This window comes from Mustelus asterias, chromosome 23, assembly GCF_964213995.1.
Source record: "Mustelus asterias chromosome 23, sMusAst1.hap1.1, whole genome shotgun sequence".
Lineage (NCBI taxonomy): Eukaryota > Metazoa > Chordata > Chondrichthyes > Carcharhiniformes > Triakidae > Mustelus > Mustelus asterias.
In genome coordinates, this window is record NC_135823.1 from 61759447 (window position 1) to 61779287 (window position 19841).

A 19841-nucleotide genomic window follows, 5' to 3' on the forward strand; every position below is an offset into this window, starting at 1 on the left:
ACACGCCAAAGATGTGCAGGGGTTAGGTGGATTGGTCGTGCTGAATTGCCACTTAGTGTCCAAAGATGTGCGGGTTAGGTGGATTGGTCGTGCTGAATTGCCACTTAGTGTCCAAAGATGTGCGGGTTATGTGGATTGACTATAATCAATGCACGGGTTTATGATGATAGGGTAGGGAGCAGGCCTAGATAGAGTGCTCTTTCGGAGGGTCGGTACAGACTCTTTGGGCCAAGTGGCCTCCTTTTGCGCTGTAGGGGTTGTGTGGACTCTATGACATTGCATGGACATCTCAATAAGGCTTTTTTGGTCGCACTCTCTGGTGCCACACACACGTAAGCTCCAAGTCTCAGCACAATACTGGAGGAGAAATGTAAAATGTAATTCACTTCAGGGAAAAATAAAGCCAAACTCAGTTTTTTTTTTCTCGTTCCTGCTCAATGGGTGGAAGATCTAGCCCCGGAGTTCAGCGAGATTGACTTCTATAGCAGCTGCCTCCAGCTGTCCTTTGAACCAACTAACAGAGTCTGACTTTGACTTAAAAATAAGTGCAGCTGCTTTGAATCCTTGCAAGAAATGAGACACCACCAAAGCCACGGCACAGCTTTTGCCTTTGGACAGACCACAACTCAATAGATGTGCACTTAGGATAATGGAGAGATAAAGACTTACCAGCGGTGACACCACGGAACAGATCAGAAAGTATCATAAAGCAGGATAATGAAGTCAGCGCAGTTTATGTAAGTCAGCCGGGCGCAGGCATTGTGTTACTGCCTTCAGCATCCTCCTGGTTATCATTTATTTATTAGAGTACAGCAGATTGAGACTCAGTCCAAACCCATTCCCTGCTATTTTTAAAGACTGAACTCAATAGTGAAGAGGATGCTTTTCAGATCATTTGGACACTGTAAAAGCCCAAGTATTTGGATGTACGATGTTAATTGTAGTGTCACCAAGGTTCAAACAGCTGAGAGAACTTGGAGTGTGATTGTACAGTGTGGCTGAAGTGCAATAAATTAATGAACAGATTAAAACTGCATATGGTCGTCATTAGCTGAGCAAATAATTGAGGTTTCTTTAGACATTAAATGAGGGGCATGGTTTCCTCTGTGGATTACATAGAATCGGCGAATCCCTACAGTGCAGAAGGAGGACATTTGGCCCATCGAGTCTGTACCGACTGCAATCCCACCCAGGCCCTATCCCCATAACCAATGCATTTACCTTGTTAATCCCCCTGACACTAAGGGGCAATTTAGCACGGCCAATCCACCTAACCCGGACATCTTTGGACTGTGGGAGGAAACCGGGGCACCCGGAAGAAACCCACGCAGACACGGGGAGAACGTGCAGACTCCACACAGACAGTGACCCAAGCTGGGAATTGAACCCGGCTCCCTCGCGCTATGAGGCAGCAAAGATAACCACCGTGCCACCTGACATGAAACAATTTCATAAACCTGAGAGAGAATGGGTAGGGTTTCCAGTCCTTCCTGCCAGCGGGACTGGAATACCCCAGCGAAGGCTACCCATTGCTGACAGGTTCACCGATGTGGGGAAAAGGTGAGCCGTGCAAAACACCATAGACATGGGTAGATGTGTGCACACTCCACACAGGCAGTTATCCAAGCTGGGAATCAAACCCGGGTCCCTGGCACTGTGAGAATATTATAGAATCCCTACAGTACAGAAGGAGGCCATTCGGCCCATTGAGTCTGCACCAACTACAATCCCACCCAGGCCCTATCCCCATAACCCCACACATTTACCCTGGCCAATCCCCCTGGCACTGGGAGCAATTTAGCACGGCCAATCAACCTAACCTGCACATCTTTGGACTATGGGAGGAGACTGGAGCACCCGGAGGAAACCCACGCAGACACGAGGAGAATGTGCAAAATCCACACAGACAGTGACCCAAGCCGGGAATTGAACCCGGGTCCCTGGTGCTGTGAGACAGCAGTGCTAACCACTGTGCCACCGCGCCACCCATAGGACTCAAAAACAATTCACTCTGGGTTAAGATAATTGAAACACTCTGATAAGACTCCGTTTCAACCCAAGAACATGACATAATGTGGGGGAAAATTACATTTGCCAGTCATTGTGCTACAGATCTTGGCTTAGACTTATCTGATATTCTCCTTTTCACTGCAGTTGGAACTTCACCTTGGAGGAACGCTGAGCAGATTCTGCTGAGGGTCCATGTTTTATTTGGCGTGAACTGTATAATAAGTTAAAGAAAAAGGCGAGTGTTCAGGTAGGCAGCCCAGCCTGTACACCACCTGAAACATCTGCTCCCTCCACATTCGGGGCATCGGGACTGCATCGTCTACCATGTGCACAGAATTCAATTCACCCTTTAATAAATTTTAAATCACAGAAAGTGCTTTCTCGGGATATAACATCACTGGCAAGGCCAGCATTGATTTACCTTCCCCCAGTTGCCCAGTGAGTCATCTTCTTGAGATGGTGAAGGCACTCCCACCGTGCTGTTAGGAAGGGAGTTGCAGGTTGCTAATCCATAAACCATGACGGGGTGACGAGATATGTCCGCGCCAGAATGGTGGAGGTGGTGAACTTCCCTCTGAAAGGGCGACACACAGTTTGTTTCAGTAGTTTTGAAGCTAAGGGCGGCACGGTGGCACAAAGGACGGCACGGTGGCACAGTGGTTAGCACTGCTGCCTCACAGGGTCAGGGACCCGGGTTCGATTCCATCCTCGGGTCACCGTCTGTGTGGAGTTTGCACATTCTCCCCGTGTCTGCGTGAGGTTTCCTCCGGGTGCTCCGGTTTCCTCCTAAAGTCCAAAGGTGCGCGGGTTAGGTTGATTGGCTACTCTAAATTGCCCCTAGTGTCAGGGGGGTTAGCAGGGTAAATATGTGGAGTTACAGGAATAGGGCCTGGGTAGGATTGTGGTCAGTACAGACTCCACGGGCCAAATGGCCTCCTTCTGCACTGTAGTGATTCTATGAAGCTAGGTCAAAGATTGTCTGCGTTATTAGTACTTTTAATGCAACATAATAACTTACCTCTGACAGCTTTCCATGGAACCAAAGAATCCCTGCAGTGCTGCACGAGGCCATTGGGCCCATCGAGTCTGCACTGATTCTCCGAAAGAACATCCCACCCAAGCTCTTCCCTCCACCCTATCCACGTGACCCCGCACAGTTACCATGGCTGGACCCCTAAAATACACATCTTTGGACACTAAGGGGCAATTTCGCATGGTCAATCCACCAACCTACACATCATGGGTCACTAAGGGACAATTTAGCCTGGTCAATCCACCTAACCTGCACATTCCTGACCAAGGAGGTGGATGGGGGCAAGGCAGTGGACGTGGTATATATGGATTTTAGTAAGGCGTTTGATAAGGTTCACCATGGTAGGCTTCTGCAGAAAATGCAGATGTATGGGATTGGGGGTGATCTAGGAAATTGGATCAGGAATTGGCTAGCGGATAGGAAACAGAGGGTGGTGGTTGATAGTAAATATTCATCATGGAGTGCGGTTACAAGTGGTGTACCTCAGGGATCTGTTTTGGGGCCACTGCTGTTTGTAATATTTATTAATGATCTGGATGAGGGTATAGTTGGGTGGATTAGCAAATTTGCTGATGACACCAAAGTCGGTGGTGTGGTAGACAGTGAGGAAGGGTGTCGTAGTTTGCAGGAAGACTTAGACAGGTTGCAAAGTTGGGCCGAGAGGTGGCGGATGGAGTTTAATGCGGAGAAGTGTGAGGTAATTCACTTTGGTAGGAATAACAGATGTGTTGAGTATAGGGCTAACGGGAGGACTTTGAATAGTGTGGAGGAGCAGAGGGATCTAGGTGTATGTGTGCATAGATCCCTGAAAGTTGGGAATCAAGTAGATAAGGTTGTTAAGAAGGCATATGGTGTCTTGGCGTTTATTGGTAGGGGGATTGAATTTAGGAGTCGTAGCGTTATGTTGCAACTGTACACAACTCTGGTGCGGCCGCACTTGGAGTACTGTGTGCAGTTCTGGTCCCCACATTACAGGAAGGATGTGGAGGCTTTGGAGAGGGTGCAGAGGAGGTTTACCAGGATGTTGCCTGGTATGGAGGGGAGATCCTATGAGGAGAGGCTGAGGGATTTGGGATTGTTTTCGCTGGAAAGGCGGCGGCTAAGAGGGGATCTTATTGAAACATATAAGATGATTAGAGGTTTAGATAGGGTGGATAGTGATAGCCTTTTTCCTCTGATGGAGAAATCCAGCACGAGGGGGCATGGCTTTAAATTGAGGGGGGGTAGTTATAGAACCGATGTCAGGGGTAGGTTCTTTACCCAGAGGGTGGTGAGGGATTGGAATGCCCTGCCAGCATCAGTAGTAAATGCGCCTAGTTTGGGGGCGTTTAAGAGATCCGTAGATAGGTTCATGGACGAAAAGAAATTGGTTTAGGTTGGAGGGTCACAGTTTTTTTTTTAACTGGTCGGTGCAACATCGTGGGCCGAAGGGCCTGTTCTGCGCTGTAATGTTCTATGTTCTATGTTCTATCTTTGGACTGTGGGAGGAAACCGGAGCACCCGGAGGATACCCACGCAGACACGGGGAGAATGTGCAGACTGCACACAAATAGTGTGATAATCCCCAGGACTTGCATGGGGAATCACTGATTGACTTCCCTGTAGCACTCATTGAATACGAGCTCCCTGGGGATGGGTAATTAACTCACCAGGTGGAGCTTGTATACCGAGCCCTTTGTAAAGCAGGACCCTGAGTGGGTCCATTATTGTAGTGTCCCAGTTTGGACCTGTTTGTGTTCGCCACAGGCTTGTAGAATCATAGAAACCCTGCAGTGCAGAAGGAGACCATTCGGCCCATCGAGTCTGCACTGACAACAATCCCACCCAGGCCCTACTCCGAAACCCCACATATTTACCCTGCTAATCCCTCTGACATACACACTAAGGGGCAATTTAGCACCACCTAACCCGCACATCTTTGGACTGTGGAGGAAACCAGAGCACCCGGAGGAAACCCACGCAGACACGGGGAGAATGCGTAAATTCCACACAGACAGTGACCCGAGCTGGGAATCAAACTCAGGTGCCTGGAGCTGTGAGGCAGCAGTGCTAACCACTGTGCCACCGTGCCGCCCACAGTAGTTTTGCTTCACTTTATTTTGTGCAGTAAAACCCTGTTACTTTGCAACCAACTCCCAAATTGTTATAGACAGTCACCTAAGAGCAGTATTCAACCCGGATCCCTGATGGTGTGAGGCAGCAGTGCCAACCAGTGTGCCACTCTTCTAAATCTAGCTTATGCCATTTTTGTCTCTCTTGTGGTATCTATATCTCAGATAACTTGATGTTTTGGTCAGGATTAGAATAGCGCTGTGAGGTTAGCTCAGGAACTGTTCTGTAATATCAGTGGTCAGAATTAAAAATTCTTTCAGGTATCAAAACTCTCATTGAAATAATTGATGTTGGTAAAATGGTCCATTTGATAAGAATACATCTGTTGGTGCAAAGATCTGCCTTAAAATCTTGCGATGTATCTTTTAATTTTACCTTTATTCTCCAATTGCCCAATGTCTGGTTCACTACCGCACTACGTTCTGTTGTCCTGAAATAAACTCAGATCTCTACCAAGGTTATTTGCAGAAGCTGAGTTTTACACTGGTGACGGAACATGTTATATTATTTATACATCTCCACTCTGGAAGCAGCACTATTTATTTACCCGTTAAATCAGTTAGAAATTAGCCAAATATGAAGATTGTAGGAGATGCAGCATTTCAATCTGCTGTATTTCCTAAAATCTTCATATTTGGCTCACATTATTATCTGGGGGAAACCACTGCGCTTTTAGCAGCCTATTTACAGATAATGAAATGCAACACATTAACTCAGGCAAGATGTTGACTCAGGGTTTTAAAATGAAGAAGGGGTTTGATAGGGACGACCTAGAGAAGGCTAGCACAGCTGCCTCACAGCGCCAGGGACCCGGGTTTTATTCCGGCCCTGTGTGGAGTTTGCATGTTCTCCCCGTGTCTGCGTGGGTTTCCTCTGGGTGCTTCGGTTTCCTCCCACAGTCCAAAGATGTGCAGGTTAGGTGGATTGGCTATGCTAAATTGCCCCTTAGTGTCCAAAGATGTGCGAGTTGGGTGGATTGGCCATACTAAATTGTCCAATAGTGAAAAAGATGTGCAGATTAGGTGGATTGGCCATGCTAAATTGACCCTCGATGTACAAAGATGTGCAGGTTAGGTGAATTGGCGTTGCTAAGTTGACCCTTGGTGTACAAAGATGTGCAGGTTAGGCGAATTGGCCATGCTAAACTGGCCCTTGGTGTCCAAAGATGTGGAGGTCAGGTAGAATTGCCATGCTAAATTTCCCCTCAGTGACCCAAGGTGTGTAGGTTAGGTGGATTGGCCATGCTAAATTGCCCCTTAGTGTCCAAAGATGTGTAGTTTAGGGGGATCAGCCATGGTAACTGCGTGGGGTTATGTGGATAGGGTGGAGGGAAGGGCCTGGGTGTCCAAAGATGTGTGGGTTGAGTGGATTGTCCATGCTGGGTTGCCCCTTGGTGTCCTGGGATGTGCGGAGGATGGGGGGGTGCAGGTGAATGCGTGGAGTTACGGGGGTGGGGCCTGGGTGCGATGCTCTGTTGGGGGGTTTCAGTGTAGACCTGATGGGCCGGGTGGCCACCTTCTCCTCTGTGGGGATTCTATGATTCTAAGGTGTTTCCACTTGTGGGGAAAACCAATACTAGGGGCCACAAATATAACTTGGTCGCCAATAAATCCCATCGGAATTCGGGAGAAACCTCTTCACCTCAGCATTAAGGGAAGGCTGAACTTGCTACCACGATGGGTAGGCAAGGTGAATAACAAACTACATTTAATGGGAAGTTCGATAAACACATGAGGGAGGAAGGGATAGAGGTTATGCTGATTGAGATGAAGTAATGAAGGAGGTTACTCATGTTGAGAACACTGGCATTGATCAGATGGGCTGAATGGCCAGTCTCTGTGCTGCAAATTCTATTGTAGCTGAGCCCCAGACAAACATACTGACTGGGGTCATTTAGCAATTGCTTTACAACTGAGGTAAGAAGAAACTTCTTCACCCAGAGGGTGGTGAATGTATGGAATTCACTCCCACCAAATGTAGTTGAGGCCAAAATGTTAGATCATGGATTCATAGAATCCCTACAGTACAGAAAGAGGCCATTTGGCTGATCGAGTCTTTTACCGACAACAGCCCCACCCAGGCTCTATCCTCGTAACCTCACACATTTACCCTGCTAATCCCCCAACACTAGAGTCAATTTAGCATGGCCAAGTGTGGGAGGAAACCGGAGCACCCGGAGGAAACCCACACAGACATGGGGAGAATGCGCAGACTCCGCACAGACAGTGACCCGAGGCTGGAAATGGAACCAAAAAACGTTGTGTGATTTCAAGATGAAATTACATATAGCTCTTTGGGGCTAAAGGGATCAAGGGATATGGGGGGAAGGGAGGGATCAGGATATTGAATTCGATGATCAGTCATGATCAAAATGAATAGCGGAGCAGGCTCGAAGGGCCGAATGGCCTACTTCTGCTTCTAGTTTCTATGTTTCTATGTTTCAGTTCCCTCACTGGAAAGTCCTTGGTGATTATTTGCCAACCCACAGTCAAGTGCTGTGATTTTCTCTATGGGCAGGGCAAAGAGGCAGGCCCTGGGTTTACCACTGCCAAAATGGGAATCAAACTGCATGCTATTGACATTAATCTGATGTATGTATGTATATATTGTATGTTGGACTGCCCCTTTAAGAGTACAGGTCATGTGACCTCTGGTCTATTAGCTCTGATGTGGAGATGCCGGCGTTGGACTGGAGTAAACACAGTAAGAAGTTTCACAACACCAGGTTAAAGTCCAACAGGTTTATTTGGTAGCAAAAGCCACTAGCTTTCAGAGTGCTGCCCCTTCATCAGGTGAGTGGGAGTTCTGTTCACAAGTAGGGCATATAAACAGAGTGGCCTTCACGACACACGACAACGCAGAATCGCTGAGCAGAGACTGATAGCCAAGTCCCGCACACATGAGCCTCAACCGGGATCTTGGGTTCATGTCACACTATCTGTAACCCCCACGACTTGCCTGGGTTTGCAGAATCTCACTAACTGTCCTGGCTGGAAACAATACACATCTCTTTAACCTGTGCTTAACGCTCTCTCCACTCACATTGTCAGTACCTTTAAGACTTGATTACCTGTAAAGACTCGCATTCCAACCATTATTTTGTAAATTGAGTTTGTGTCTTTATGTGCCCTGTTTGTGAACAGAACTCCCACTCACCTGACGAAGGGGCAGCTCTCCAAAAGCTGGTGGTTTTTGCTCCCAAGTAAACCTGTTGGACTTTAACCTGGTGTTGTGAGACTATTCGCTCTGCCCAGTACAGGGTCCTGTTGAGTAGTCTTGGACCTGACTGCATGAGTGCACACCTTCAATAAACAACTCCCAGTATTGAGGTATTCAAGCCGACTTTGTGATTCTTTATGTCCCTTAGTTCACAGAGGCAAACATAATACACACAAGCCACCTAACCAACTGAGCTATCCCACCCCCCGGGCAATTGCTTTTAATGCCATAATAAGAATGGCATGTTAACCATTCTTGGAGGACTTGTTGGTAGCGTCCCTGCCTCTGAGCCAGAAGCTCTGGGTTTGACTCCCACTCTAGGACTTGGTGGCCGAGGGAGGTGCGTTCAGAATGTGGCCAAACAGTTTGAACGTCAACCTGAAAAATCCTTCCAAACACGCCAATGGCAGGCAGTAAGAGCGGCAGAGACACCTGGTCAGCCACGCTTGATGCGGAATGGCGCTCCGAAAGTTACAAATCCCTGGTGACAGACTAATGACTTGTTCTATGAATTACTAGCTATGGAAACAGCTGATAGTCTGCCATAGTGCACCACACCTTCCAAACCCACAACCACTTCATCTAGAAGGACAAGGGCAGCAGATACATGGAAACATCACCCCCTCCAAGCCACTCACATTCTGATTTGGAAATGTATCGCCGTTCCTTCACAGTCGCTGGAACAAAATCCTGGAATTCCCTCCCTAACGGCATTGTGGGTCAGCCCACAGCACGTGGACTGCAGTGACTCAAGAAGAGTTTTAACAACACCAGGTTAAAGTCCAACAGGTTTATTTGGTAGCAAATACCATTAGCTTTCGGAGCACAGCTCCTTCGTCAGATGGAGTGGAAATCTGCTCTCAAACAGGGCACAGAGACACAAAATCAAGTTACAGAATACTGATTAGAATGCAAATCTCTACAGCCAGCCAGATCTTAAAGATACAGACAATGTGAGTGGAGGGAGCGTTAAGCACAGGTTAAAGAGAGGTGTGTATTGTCTCCAGACAGGACAGCTAGTGAGATTCTGCAAGTCCAGAAGGCAAGCTGTGACAATACACATCTCTCTTTAACCTGTGCTTAATGCTCCCTCCACTCACATTGTCTGTATCTTTAAGACCTGGTTGGCTGTAGAGACTCGCATTCTAATCAGTATTCTGTAACTTGATTTTGTGTCTCTGTGCCCTGTTTGAGAGCAGATTTCCACTCCATCTGACGAAGGAGCAGCGCTCCGAAAGCTAATGGTATTTGCTACCAAATAAACCTGTTGGACTTTAACCTGGTGTTGTTAAAACTCTTACTGTGTTCACCCCAGTCCAAAGCCGGCATCTCCACATCGTGATTCAAGAAGGCAGCTCACCACCACCTTCTCAAGGGCAACTAGGGGATGGGCAATAAATGCTGGTCTAGCCAGCGATGCCCGTGCCCCACGAATGAATTTAAAAAAACTAGGTTTGGGAAGAGAATTGGGATTGGAATTAGCCATTTTTAACTCCTCTCTACTGTCAAGGGCATGATCGTTGAGACTAATCATGACGTGGGGCGGCATGGTAGTACAGTGGTTGTACATGGTACATGGTAGTTACAGTGGCTTTACAGCCAGGGACCTGGGTTCGATTCCCGGATTGGGTCACTGTCTCTGTGGAGTTTGCACGTTCTCCCCATGTCTGCGTGGGTTTCCTCCGGGTACTCCGGTTTCCTCCCACAATCTGAAAGACGCGCTGGTTAGGGTGCATTGACCCGAACAGGCGCCAGACTGTGGCGACTAGGGGATTTTCACAGTAACTTCATTGCAGTGTTAAGGTAAGACTTACTTGTGACTAATAAATAAACTTTAACTTTCATGAGTGTGAAGACAATCACGTGACCAATTCCCAGCTCCTTATTGGCCAAGAGGTATGAGAAAGCAACAGAATTTTACTGTCCTTCCGAACTCTCCCTGTCTCATTTCTCTGTTTCCTATTATTTCATTGGTTAAGGAGATTGGCCAGTGAACACAATGTTGACAATGTTTCAGATGCAATTGGTGACGTGGCTGCACTGTTACCAATTCAGATTTCCAGTAATTTGTAAATCTAGTTTGTAAAGCGTAATGGGGCAGGATACAATAAAGAGGGTGATGTTAGACGACTACAAATAAAAATAAAAATATAAAATGCGGCATTTTCAGTCAAGTCTTCTGCATCAGCAAATGATAAATTTTTAATATATATTCATGAGCAGTGTGTCCAATGGCCTATCTTCCTAACCAGTGAAATAGAGAAGGAAACAGAGTGAATGAGAGTCAAATTAGACATGGAAAGATAAATAAAAAGAACAGATGGTTGGAGAGGTTGGAGAAAATTGGTTTGTTCTCACTGAAACGATGGAGGTTGAGGGGGCAACTTGATAGAAGTCTACAAGATTATGAGGGGCATGGATGGAGTGGATAGTCAGAAGCTTTTTCCCAGGAAGAGTCAATTAATAGGGGGCATAGGTTTAAGGTGCGAGGGGCAAGGTTTAAAAGAGATGTACGAGGCAAGTTTTTTACTCAGAGGGTGGTGGGCGCCTGGAACTTACTGCCAGGGAAGATAGTGGAAGCAGATACGATAGTGATCTTTAAGGAGCATCTTGACAAATACATGAATAGGATGGGAATGGAGAGATATGGTTCTCAGAAGGGTAGGGGATTTTAGTTCATACGGGCAGCGTGGTCGGTGCAGGCTTGGAGGGCTGAAGGTTCTGCTCCTGTGCTAAAACTTTCTTTGTTTCTTGTTTCTTTGGATACAAGGGGATTGACAGAGAGGGAAAAGACATCAGGAAGGAAAAGAATGAAAAAAAATCAAAAGAACAAGTAGAAGAAGCCAATTTTATTGAGGAATTGGTCCTAATTATTCTTGAGAAGTTGTTAATGAGACTGAATTCTGTTACCAGACTGATTTCTATTACCAGACTGATTCCTGGGATGACGGGACTCACGCCTAAGGAGAGATTGAGTCGGTTGGGATTGTTTTCGCTGGAGTTTCGAAGAATGAGGGGGGATCTCATAGAAACCTATAAAACTAACAGGATTGGACAGGATAGATGCAAGAAGGATGTTTCCGATGGTGGGGGTGACCAAAACCAGGGGTCACAGTCTGAGGATACAGGGTAGACCGTTTAGTACAGAGATGAGGGGAATTTTGGACGGCACAGTGGCACAGTGGTTAGCACTGCTGCCTCACAGCGTCAGGGACATGGGTTCAATTCCGGCCTTGGGTGACTGTCTGCATGGAGTTTGCAAATTCTCCCTGTGTTTGCGTAGGTTTCCTCTGGTTGCTCCGGTTTTCTCCCACAGTCCAAACTTGTGCGGGTTAGGTTGATTGGCCATACTAAATTGACCCTAGTGTCTGGGGATTAGCAGGGTAAATATGTGGAGTTATGGGAATAGGGTTTGGGTGGGATTGTGGTCGGTGCAGGCTCAATAAGCCAAATAGCCTCCTTCTGTACTGTAGGGATTCTATGATTCTATAATAAATTTCTTCACCCAGAGAGTGGTCAGCCGATGGAATTTGCTACCACAGAAAGTAGTGGAGGCAAAAACATTGAATGTTTTCAAGAAGCAATAAGATAAAGCTCTTGTGATGAAGGGGATCAGAGGATATGGGGGAAAAGCGGGATCAGGATATTGATCACTCATCATCATAATAAGGGGTGACACGGTGGCACAGTGGTTAGCACAGCTGCCTCACAGCACCAGGGACCTGGGTTCGATTCCTGATTTGGGTCACTGTCTGTGTGGAGTCTTCACGTTCTCCCCATGTCTGCGAGGCCTCCTTCTGCACTGTAGAGATTCTATGATTCTATGATAATGAATGGGTTGGACAGGATCGAAGGGCTGAATGGCCTCCTCCGGCTCCTATGTGCTATGTTTCTAACATGCCAATGGCTGGTAATAAGAGCGGGAGAGATTCCTGGTCAGCCACACTTGATGTGGAGTGGCACACCACAGACTGGAGACTTGTTCCAGGAAGTACTAGCTATGGAAACAGACAAACTTTTGCCTTCATGCACCATTAGGTCTGGGAAGAGAATTGGAATGGAGTTACCCATTCTTCACTCCTCTACTGATATGAGCACAAACTTCGAAGGAAATCATCACTGGTTGTGAATGTACAAACAATCTGACTTAATTCGGGACGGTGTACCAAAACCATTTCGCAAAAGAAATCTATTTAACAAGTGTGGAAAATATCTGGGAGTGGAAAGCAGCCAGGAGGTGATGCTGTATGGCGGAGTCAATGATATAGAAAGACTTAGAGGCAGGCTAACCCTAACCCCCACCCCCTCTCCCCCTGCAGCCCCGGCTCCCCATGATCAATTTTCCAGTGGTGGAGTGAGCTCACATTGGTCACTGGCGGGAACTTCTGATCCTGCCAATGCCTAAAACCTTTTGCATTGCTCACTCATCTTGCTGCCAGGCAACCCATCGAGAAGAACATAAGAACATAAGAAATAGGAGCAGGAGTAGGCCATCTGGCCCTTCGAGCCTGCCCCGCCATTCAACAAGATCATGGCTGATCTGAAGCGAATCAGTTCCACTTACCCGCCTGCTCCCCATATCCCCTAATTCCCTTATCGATCAGAAAACTATCTACCCGTGATTTAAACATATTCAACGAGGAAGCCTCCACCACTTCAATGGGCAGAGAATTCCAGAGATTCACTACCCTCTGAGAGAAGAAGTTCCCCCTCAACTCTGTTCTGAACCGGCCCCCCCTTATTTTGAGGCTGTGCCCTCTAGTTCTGGTTTCCCTTCTAAGTGGAAAGAATCTCTCCACCTCTACCTTATCCAGCCCCTTCATTATCTTATATGTCTCTATAAGATCACCCCTCATCCTTCTAAACTCCAACGAGTACAGGCCCAATCTGTTTAATCTCTCCTCATAAGCCACACACCTCATCTCCGGTATCAACCTGGTGAACCTTCTCTGCAGGGCGGGGAGGGTCACCGTCAGCAGGCCTGGAAGATCCCACTGGTGGGAAGGACTGGAAAATACCTCCCTATGATATGCAGGTCTGGCAGAGGAAGTCTGCGAGCTAAGTTCAATGTTTCTCACATTGTTTGAAGGAACCCCACCAGCTTTGCTTCGATTTGTGTTTCGGTGTATAATAAATAGATTGTTGTCCCACTATCCCTTTGGCCTGTCTAGTTTGCCAAATTGACCAAGACCATCCGATGTGAAATGATGTCTCATTCAGCGCAAATTCAGTTCCACTGTGCTCATTCAAGTTCAGGCATCTTACAGGGAAGGAGAGATTGAAACTTAAATCATTGGTCAAAATTGGCACTTGAACCTTCTTAAGCACCAGATGCTTATTTGGAATAAAGACAAATGGTGGGAAATGTGTTCTGTATTAACAAGGTGATTTGAAAAGCAGTGGAAACAGATTTCAAAAGCGAGTTGCATATTTAAAGTTAAAGTTTATTTATTAGTGCCACAAGAAGGTTTACATTAACACTGCAATGAAGTTACTGTGAAAATTCCCTCATCGCCACACTCCGGCGCCTGTTCATTTAAGTTTATAAGTTTAAGTTTATTTATTAGTGTCACAAGAAGGTTTACATTAACGCTGCAGTGAAGTTACTGTGAAAATCCCCGAGTCGCCACACTCTGGCGCCTGTTCGGGTACACTGAGGGAGAAATTAGCATGGCCAATGCATCTAACCAGCACGTCTTTCAGACTGTGGGAGGAAACCAGAGCACCCGGAGGAAACCCAATAAGGCACAGGGAGAACATACAGACTCCGCGCAGACAGTGACCCAACTGGGAGTCAAAACCGAGCCCCAGGCGCTGTGAGGTAGCAGTGCTAACCACTGTGCCACCGTGTCACCCCATATACACTTGAAAATGAAAGATCTGCAGGACAATGGGGACATAGAACTAATTGGAATGCTTCTTCAAAGTGCAAGGACTGTCATTATGGGTCGAACGACCTCCTTCAGTCCTGTTTGATTTGATTTGATTTGATTTATTATTGTCACATGTATTAACATGCAGTGAAAAGCATTGTTTCTTGTGCGCTATACAGACAAAGCATACCGTTCATAGAGAAGGAAAGGAGAGAGTGCAGAATGTAGTGTTACAGTCATAGCTAGGGTGTAGAGAAAGATCAACTTATCGCGAGGTAGGCCCATTCAAACGTCTGACGGCAGCAGGGAAGAAGCTGTTCTTGAGTCGGTTGGTACGTGACCTCAGACTTTTGTATCTTTTTCCTGATGGAAGAAGGTGGAAGAGAGAATGTCCGGCGTGCGTGGAGTCCTTAATTATGCTGGCTGCTTTTCCGAGGCAGCGGGAAATGGAGACTGAGTCAATGGATGGGAGGCTGGTTTGCGTCATGGATTGGGCTTAGCTCACGACCCTTTGTAGTTTCTTGCGGTCTTGGGCAGAGCAGGAGTATTACCAACCAGATACAACCAGAAAGAATGCTTTGTATGGTGCATCTGTCCTTCAGTCCTGTATGATTCTGCAAACATTTTGTATCATTCCAATATGCAGAGTAATTATTTGATTCGCAGAGTGAGAGAAATGGAAGCATTAAAGGGTCTGTAATCCATAAATCATTGGTTCGAAGCCATTCCCTGTTATAGATGTAGTGGGTTTTATGAGTTTTTGTCTCAGAGGTAACATTCTCACCCTGATTCAGAATGTTGGGATTCTCATTCTGTGCCAGTACATAATCCAATCTGACAGTTCAGTACTGAGGGAGTGTGGTATTGATGGAACATTGTGTTTGAGATGTTAAACCATCCAGCTTTTTTTCTGTTCAAGAGGATGTTAGGATTCTAGTGCAATATTTGAAGAAGTGCAGTGGAAGGTGCCCTGGGCAACATTTCTCCTTGATCAAAGTTATCAGAAATAGTCAGTTGTTCTCCTTGCCTTTTGCGGAGCCGAGCTTTGAGTAAGTTGGCTGCTGTGATAAAAACAAAAAAAAACTTCAGCAAGTCTGGCAGCATCTGTGGAGTGAGAAACAGAGTTAATGTTTTGAGTAAAATATGACTCTCCTTGCAAACTGGAGAGAGGTAGTAATGCGATGGGCAGCACGATGGCACGGCTGTTAGCACTGTTGCCTCAGAGATCTAGAGACCTGGGTTCGATTCCCAGCTTGGGTCACTGTCTGTGTGGAGTTTGCACGTTCTCCCTGTGTCTGCGTGGGTTTCCTCCGGGTGCTCCGGTTTCCTCCCACAGTCCAAAGATGTGTAGTTTAGATGCATTGGCCATGCTAAGTTGCCCCTTAGTGTCCTGGGATGTGTAGGTTAAAGGGATTAGCAGAGTAAATAAACTGGTCGAAGTGCCTGTATGGAGCAGTTCACAGGCAATAGTTTCATTGTTATACTCATTGCGACTCCCTTTGTCTTGTATTTCATAGTAAGAAGTCTCACGGCACTAGGTTAAAGTCCAACAGGTTTATTTGGAATCACGAGCTTTCGAAGCGCTGCTCCTTCATCAGCTGAGTTTATTCCATGACATCCTCATTTAATCTCTCATACCCTCCGACCTATCCCCAAGGGTTACAGAAATAAGACCTGGGTGGGATTGTTGTCAGTTCGGACTCGGTGGGCCGAATGGCCTCCTTCTGCACTGTAGACATTCTGTGGTTTCTTATGCTGTTACAAAAGGGGTGGGAAAAGCAGATGAAGCCAGATAGAAGGTTGGGGATAGGTCGGAGGGTATGAGATTTTAAATGAGGATGTCATGGAATAAACTCAGCTGATGAAGGAGCAGTGCTCTGAAAGCCCGTGATTCCAAAGAAACTTGTTGGACTTTAACCTGGTGCCGTGAGACTTCATACTATGGAATACAAGACAAAGGGGGTCACAATTAGTATAACGATGGAACTATTGCCTGTGAAATGCTCCAAACAGGCACTTCGACCAGTTTATCACTCAAAACACATTCACCCAGGTGCTCTTGCTTTATGAGACAGACAAAGGACTGTGGTTCAAACTTAACATTATTAAAAATACTCACAGGTTAAAGAAACAATTCTTACACGACACATTAAGTTAACTTTCCCCCAAACTAGGCCGACTGCCTGAGAAACAGATATTACAGATTAACAAATGCGAGGTTATTCACTTTGGAAGAAATAATAGCAAATTGGATTATTATCTAAATGGAACAAAATTACAACATGCTGCTGTGCAGAGGGACCTGGGGGTCCTTATGCACGAGACGCAAAAACCCAGTCTGCAGGTGCAATAGGTGATCAAGAAGGCAAATGGGATGTTGGCCTATATCGCAAGGGGGATAGAATATAAAAGCAGAGATGTCTTGCTGCATCTGTACAGGGCATTGGTGAGGCCGCAGCTGGAATACTGTGTGCAGTATTGGTCCCCTTATTTGCGGAAGGATATATTGGCCTTGGAGGGAGTGCAGAGAAGGTTCACCAGGTTGATACCGGAGATGAGGGGTGTTGATTATGAGGAGAGACTGAGCAGATTGGGTTTCTATTCGTTGGAATTTAGAAGGCTGAAGGGGGATCTTATAGAGACCTATAAGATAATGAAGGGGCTGGATAGGGTAGAGATGGAGAGATTCTTTCCACTTAGAAAGGAAACTAGAACTAGAGGGCACAGCCTCAAAATAAAGGGGGGTCGGTTTAGGACAGAGTTGAGGAGGAACTTCTTCTCTCAGAGGGTGGTGAATCTCTGGAATTCTCTGCCCACTGAAGTGGTGGAGGCTACCTCGTTGAATATGTTTAAATCACGGATAGATGGATTCCTGATCAGTAAGGGAATTAGGGGTTATAGGGATCAGGCGGGTAAGTGGAACTGATCCACTTCAGATCAGCCATGATCTTATTGAATGGTGGGGCAGGCTCGAGGGGCCAGATGGCCTACTCCTGCTCCTATTTCTTATGTTCTTATGTTCTTATATTACCTGGTCTGCTGAAGCCGATTGGATTGTTGGATCCAATTCACTGAGCTCACATTGACAGATGAACTCCTGGTCTTGTTGACATGAAAGTGGATCTTGCACGCCCTCTTCCGTCATCCCAGGTCACAGTGGGTCGGTCGAGTCTATGCTAGAGTTTGTTTTGAGATGGCTGTTTTCATCCCCCATCTCCGAGACTCCTGGAATGTTCTCTGGCTTTCAGCCAATGGAGTGACAGGATGGGAGTCACAGCATCCAGTGAGGTTAGGCCAGCTCATCCTAGTTGTACATATCTCCTTTCAGGATATGGTTAATAGCAGCGTATCTGGCTGAGACTGGAGAATGCACAATCATAATGTCGCTTTCCATTCTGGCTGAGAACCCCCTGATGGGTTTCAGGCCATAACTCCTCCATTGTTAAGTTTGAGCCTCTCTATTCAACATGTAGGAGGTCTGGATTCTGGTTTCGGGTCATAATGATTTCCCCACTGTTAAGGTCAAGAACCTCTGTTCAATTCAGGTTGAATGGAATTAAACCTCTCTATTCAATATGTGAGACAGCTCTGGCGTGTGTTGGCTTTTGATCTGTGGTCACCTCATCCACATTCCATCAGGCCTTGCTTGTAGAAGCAATTTAGCTTTATTAAAGTGTCCCATTTTTATGTTGGCCCTATTTGCTCAGACTGTTGTCCATTTGGCCACAAAAGCTTTGATCCAGAGTAGGTGTTAAAAGCAGAATAAAGGTCAGCACTGTCTGAAAGCAAAATAGCAGAATGTGTTCATAGCAGAGAAAGCGGTCAGCTCTGTCTGAAAGCAAAAAACATGAGAATAAAATATAGACCGGCATTTGGGGGGGAAAATCAAACTGGAGAACAGAGTTCATAGTTTGAAGTTAATGAAATCCATGTTGAATCCTGAAGGCTGTACGATACCTAAGTGGAAATAAGGTTTTTATTTATAGAATCCCTACAGTACAGAAGGAGGCCATTCAGCTCATCGTGTCTGCACCAATCCCACCCTATCCCCATAACCCCACATATTTACCCTGCTAATCCCCCCAAAACTAGGGGCAATTTAGCATGGCCAATCCACCCAACCGGCACATCTTTGGAGTGTGGGAGGAAACTGGAGCACCCGGAGGAAACCCACGCAGACACAGGGAGAACGTGCAGACTCCGCACGGACAGTGACCCAAGCCGGGAATTGAACCGGGGTCCCAGCTAACCACTGTGCCACTGTGCTGCCCCCTATCTTTTATTTTTTTTCAGGACTTTATTTCTAATCAGAAAACCCAATTCAAATTACGTCCAATCGTGGACAAACCAGATCCAAGCTACATTGCATCCTATCTTGGGCTCAATCTAACAAGGTCCAAGCTGACAGGGCGAGGCATTGCACTCCCCCTCCCGGGCTGGATCTTATGCTTCATCTTCGCCCACAGGTCGAGATGGATTTGAAACGTTGCATCAGGTAAAGCCTCGGTTTAACCTCATTGGCTACCCTGATCCTTTACTCTACCCTAGCTGAGAGAAACCACCATCGCAGGTGTCAGCATCCCCCCCCCTCCCCCCCCAGTGCAATGGGCTAGCCTCGTCACCCCTGCCCGATCCTGGTTAGTGCCAAATGAGGCGATGGTCCTCAAGCTTGTGTTGGGCTCCACTTGGAGCAGGCCGAGGGCAGAAATGTGAGCCTGAGGGCAAAAAGCTGTCTGCTGCTTCTGCCTGCAAGACTCCAACTGCAAGACCCCACCTCAAAAAATTACCTAATTGAGCTAACTAAATGAACGATGCGTTGTCTGAAGTAAAACTCGGAAGCATTAGAGAATCACAAAGGAAGACCTTTACGATATATGATTGTATATCGGACATACAAATAGCAAACCAATTGTGAAGCAGGTCATGCGAGTCCCTGTTTCAATCGGCTTATGCTGTATGACAAATAAAAAGGGTTGATTATAAAATTTAATTCAAAACAAGGCACAATCTATGATAGCTCACTGGCTAATCCACAGGTTCTACTAGCCGGCTATTAATTCTACAGCAAGCTCTGTGGCAGATATTTGAATTAATGTAATATTTTCGGAGAATTGAAAACTAGCATATCTGTGTGCCTGGTGTGAAAGTCTGCATTCATAATTTAACACCCCTGCGACCTAAACTGCACTCGCATTACAAGGTGACCCGTGATTGACAGTTTAAATAACCTCATTACAGCGTTTGCAAGAGAATCTGGCAAGTCAGCAAATCTGGCCACTTTTGATATTCCGAAACCATCTTCGGCCACGGACCATGGACCAATGAAGTCCCTGTTGGATAAAGATATTGCAGATTTGCAAATTGTTTCATGACACTCTGGTGTGACTACAAGAGCTTTCAATGTCAGCATGTGTTCATGAGAAATTAATTTATCAGCACAGGACAACATGGGGAGGAATTGTCCACCCGGGCATGTCCGCCCGAGGTTCGTGCGATCCCGGAACGGAGGCCAACGTTCTCCGAGCCTCGCCCGCCCCCGGAATCGGGGCGGGCGTGCCGGTAAAATCCCGGTCATGGAGTGTGCTTGAGTGTGT

The 19841-nt window shown here is 46.6% G+C and overlaps 1 long non-coding RNA gene across 1 annotated transcript in view; it reads left to right on the forward strand.

Annotated features, from left to right (window-relative positions):
- The first annotated feature begins 606 nt into the window (after positions 1-606).
- The window catches only part of LOC144510400 (uncharacterized), a 104285-nt gene continuing 85050 nt past the window's right edge, over positions 607-19841 (forward strand). The window contains exons 1-2 of the long non-coding RNA XR_013500630.1: positions 607-737; positions 2155-2257. This is a non-coding gene — a long non-coding RNA (uncharacterized LOC144510400). The remainder of the gene's footprint in view (positions 738-2154; positions 2258-19841) is intronic.